General features: G+C 35.5%; 1 pseudogene; it reads left to right on the plus strand.

Annotated features, from left to right (window-relative positions):
• The first annotated feature begins 4,113 nt into the window (after positions 1–4,113).
• LOC101435940 (hypoxanthine-guanine phosphoribosyltransferase pseudogene) lies at positions 4,114–4,834 on the plus strand (annotated as a pseudogene).
• The last annotated feature ends 301 nt before the right edge of the window (positions 4,835–5,135 follow it).

Below are 5,135 nucleotides of genomic sequence, written 5' to 3' on the forward strand. Positions count from 1 at the left end.
TGCCTATTTTAAAGAATTTAAGTGGTCAAGAAAGAAATTCTTGAAAATCCTATCACACAGAAAAATAAAATTCACCTTAAGTGCACTAAGTTCCAAATATTCCTTCATGCACAGTGATGGTTAATGTCATGTGTCAACTCGGGTAGGTTATAGTGTCCAGTTATTTGATCAAGCACTGCCCTGCTCATTAATGTGACATTACTTTGAGATGGGCTTAGTATCTATTATCAGATCATCGCATCTATGTTCAACAAAGGAGATTTTTCCTTAACGATGTGGGAAGTTCTCCACATTCAATCTGTAGAAAGTCTGAAAAGTCAGAATTCAGGATTTAGGAGATCAGAAGAGGAATTAGGACTCAACGGCTGCATTATGTCTTATTGAAATATTAAGTCAGCCATCCAGCCAGCTTCCCTCAGGAAATTCTGACTAAGAATTTTAGTGTCACCTTTATGAGTATTTCCAGCTTGCAAAATTCCCTGTTGAGTTTGGAGTTCGGACTTCCCAGTCCGCATAGTCACTTGAGCAAAATCCTCATAGAAAATTACACTCACACTTCCACTGTTCCCTCCTCTATTGGATTTTTAACTATACATTTTATATTATTTTAAAATATTTTTCTAGACATTACTATGTACATTTATATCACTCTCTAATTAGAATTTATATTGTACCAGTTTGCAAAAAATGGAAATATCATATGTTTTAATTTCAGTTACTTCCATTATATTTATTTATGCTGTTATATTTATGCTTCCACTTATTTATGCTTATATATTATGCTTCCATTTATTTATTTATGCTGTTATATTTATTTATCCATGGTATTTACATGCAATAAGATATTATTTTACTTTAAACAATTGTATATTTAAAAATATAAAAATAACACACTTTTTCAGTAAATTAAGATAAGAAATACATATACATTATTTTATATTGACAAACATATTTTTCATATCTTGTACTTCTTCCTTAAAAGTTGAATTTCTGTCTAGTGTAATTTTGCATCAGCATGAATAACTTTCATTAATATAATTTGTAGTGCAAGTCTTTTGATGATGAATTATTTCAGCTTTCATGAAGCTGAAAGTGTCCTAATGTTACCTTAATTTTAAGAATATTTTCACTAGATACAGAATTATTGGTTGACAATCCCTCCCCTCACTCCTATCCCCAGCATTTTAACAACTTGGTGCCCTCTGGCTTTTTTGATGAGAAAAACAGTCATCATTAACATTGATATTAAGAAAAGTAAATTAACAACAATTTAAGAAGTTAGTACCAATAAATGTGAGACAGTCATGAGTCAGTACATCATTAATTGCTAAATAGCTCTGTTTGCTTACATTCTAGAAATTAACATCGCCATTCAAGTTATTAAGTTAATCAAATTTGGCATTAACTTTTCATGTCATACCCTAAAAATAAAATAAATCTAAACTGAAAATAAAAATACAAAAATCCTCCACTTTAGCCAGACATGGCCTGGGCATGATTAGGTTTATGGTTTTGTTTTTTTGTTTTGTTTTGTTTTTTTCTTCTTTATTTTCTTTTAAAATTTACATTAAAAAAATGAGGTCCCCATATACCCCCCACCCCCCTACCCCACTCCTCCTACATCAACCACCTCTTCCATCACCATGACACATTCACTGCACCTGGTGAATATAATTTGGAGCACTGCTGCACCACATGGACAGTGGTCTACATTGTAGTCTACAGTCTCCCACATTCCACCCAGTGGGCGATGGCAGGACACACAATGTCCATCATCTGTCTCTGCAGCACCACCCAGGACAACTCCAAATTCTGAAAACGTGGCCGTATCATATCTCTTCTTCCCTCTGCCTACCATCAGCAGCTACCGTGGCCACTTTCTCCACATCAATATCACAATTTCTTCCCTTACTAATCATAATAGTTTCACAGCAGAACACCAGTAAGTCCACTCTAATCTATATTCTATTCCTCCATCCTGTGGACCCTGGGGTGGTTAAGTCCAGTCCCTCTCTACATCAAGAGAGGGCTTAGATTTCACATGGATGATGGGTGCAATTCTCCTGCTTGCAGTTGTAGGCACTCTTGATTCCCTGGTGTGGTGGCTGATCTTCACCTCCCTGTTTGCTGACCAGGGTTAGTCCAAGAAACCAGAGGTTAGGAGTTTCAAGTCTGCTGAGGTTCAGAGCCTGGCTGTCACATGGACAGTCCAGAGACTCAGGTCTCCTGAGTTTACGCCAACCTAAACACCAACCACAGGTTCGGTAAAAGAGGCATGTGCCAGAAGAGGCATGTGTAAAAAGGCCTCAGCAGGGTACCAGAGACAGCCAAAGTAGATAGATACCCAGGTACTGGTCGTCCAGAGGGCTATGAAGACCCACAGGTTCTATGGTCATGGCAGATGGCTCTGGATTTCAGGGCCATGCCAGTTTATCCTGCTTTGGAATTTGTGTTCCTGAGTGTGATGGAGTTGGACTCAGATATGACTTTTCTACACATGCCTCTTCTGTTACTTTAGGTTTACATTTTCATGTGTTTATTCTAGCTAAAAAGTTTCCTCTGCCATGAAGCAGATGAATACTCAAGCCTACAATCGTCTCACAATATTTGATTGAATTCATTTAATTACTTACTGCTTTTTAACATTTCATATTTTTATAATAGTTATTTATCTTTCTTATTTTGGTTAGTATATTTATGTTTTGATATTACAACTAACTTTGTAATTTTCTTTAGACTATAAATTATTTATCACTGTTTTGTTTCATTATCATGAGCTATACTTCTCATGTTGACTAGCAAATGATCTTGTGTGGCAGTTTGAGATTATTTATGAATCCCAACATGAGAAAGATTACGTTTGTAAGCTAATTCCTCTGGGTATGATATCCTTGGATTTCATTAAATTCACCTGAGATGTCTTTAATTAAGTTACCTTTAAGATTAGGGCTTTAAGTCAACCATGTCTATAATGCATGACTCAGATTAGTACCCACCCCCTTGGTAGGTCTATATAAATGGGCACTCACTCAAGAAGACACAAGAAGAGAGAGAGAGCTCTGTCATCTTTGATCCTGGGACCCCAGGGAGAGATGACCCATTCACCGGTTTGTTTGCAGCTGAAGAGAACAGAGTAGCTGAGCAGCTGAGAAAGACGGTAAAGAAACTAGCCCTATACCAGAGACTGATATAGGAAGCCCTGAGAGATCAGGCAGAAATTAGTGACCAACTTGGTTCAACACATGGCAACTGACTTTGGTAAGACAGTAACCTTGAGTTGGACTCTTTAGGGCCTTGTAACTGTAATCATCTAACCTAAATAAATACTCTTTATAAAACCCAGCAGATATCTGGTACTTTGCATCAGCACCCTTTGGCAGACTAATATACCTTCCATCTTAGGAAGAAAATCTGATATAGGTATTTCTTTACTTTTTTGCATATAGTATATTTTCTATATGAAGTTTTCTTTTACAAACTCTTACTTTACTGTAATTCTTGTGCAACATTATCTAGGTCAATGTGTTTCTATTCAAATATATATTTATATGCACTTTATTTTGAATCAGGAATAATATGCTTTAACAATATTTTAGTATTATCCTGAATCATGAGTTATGCTTGCCAAGGCAATCATTTGAACAATAAAAGAATAATGGATTTTGCTAATAAAATATATATAATATATTTTATTTAGAAACTTCATTCTAAATAAGATGAAATAAGTATCAATACTGAAATTGGAGCTTAGAATGTAAGTCCTCCAGGGCACTTTGTGATTCTACCTGATTCATTCTGTTTAGGAAACTTTGTTGCTTTATACTGGAAACAAAATTTAAAACTTTCACGGTTCACTAGCTAAACCTTGAGGGTAGTAGCATATTCAGTCTGTGCTTACTGTGTAAGAGTATAATATTTTTTTCCCTTTAAGATCTCCTCTATTTCCCTCTAGGGTATTGTTTTTATTGAGATAACCCTCTCCTTGGGACAAACAGTACTTTCCTGCCAAAGATAATCTAGTTTTTTACAACTAATTCTTTGAAACCAAATAAACAAATTTAGTTATTAAAAATAGTTACTTCTCCTTAGCCCTCACACTGAGCAGACTCTGTTATGGCAACTCTCAGTGTCCTGATTAGTGATGATGAACCAGGTTATGACCTAAGTTTATTTTGTATACCTAATTATTATGCTGAAGATTTGGAAAAGGTATTTATTGCTCATGGACTAATTAAGGACAGAACCGAACGAACAGCTTGCTCAAGATGTGATAAAGTAGATGGGAGGCCATCACATTGTAGCCCTCTGTGTGCTCAAGGGGGGCTATAAATTTTTTGCTGACTTACTGGATTACATCAAAGCACTGAACAGAAAAAGCGATAGATCCATTCCTATGACTGTAGATTTTATCAGACTAAAGAGTTACTGTAATAACCAGTCAACAGGAGACATAAAAGTGATTGGTGGGCATGATCTATCAACTTTAACTGGAAAGAATGTCTTGATTGTTGAAGATGTAATTGACACCGGCAAAACAATGCAAACCTTGCTTTCCTTGGTCAAGCAGTATAATCCAAATATGGTCAAGGTTGCAAGCTTACTGGTGAAAAGGACTCCTTGAAGTGTTGGATATAGACCAGGATTTGTTGGGTTTGAAATTCCAGACAAGTTAGTTGTAGGATATGCCCTTGACTATAATGAATACTTCAAGGGTTTGAATCATGTTTGTGTCATTAGTGAAATTGGAAAAGCAAAATACAAAGCCTGAGATGAGAGTTCAAGTTGAGTTTGGAACTACCCCGAGTCTCATTGACATCACCAATAAAATTATGAAATGTCCTAGTTCTGTGACCATTTGCTTAGTAGAGCTTGTGCATGTACCTTCTAAGAATTTATTTGATTTGTACATTAAAAATGTCATTTGCTGCAGCGTGAACTCTTTATTTGCACTATGAGCCTATAGACTATCAGTTCCTTTTGGATGGATTGCAGTTTCGCTTGTGAATGGAAAATCTCTTAAACCACACCACTATTGAAGGAAAATATTGAAAATGTATCTGTAAGAAAAATTTAAACAGAAGATAGATTAGTTTTTTCATTGGTATTTTAATTTTTATATATTAATGAAAGAACAG

The sequence above is a fragment of the Dasypus novemcinctus genome, chromosome 11 (genome assembly GCF_030445035.2).
Source record: "Dasypus novemcinctus isolate mDasNov1 chromosome 11, mDasNov1.1.hap2, whole genome shotgun sequence".
Lineage (NCBI taxonomy): Eukaryota > Metazoa > Chordata > Mammalia > Cingulata > Dasypodidae > Dasypus > Dasypus novemcinctus.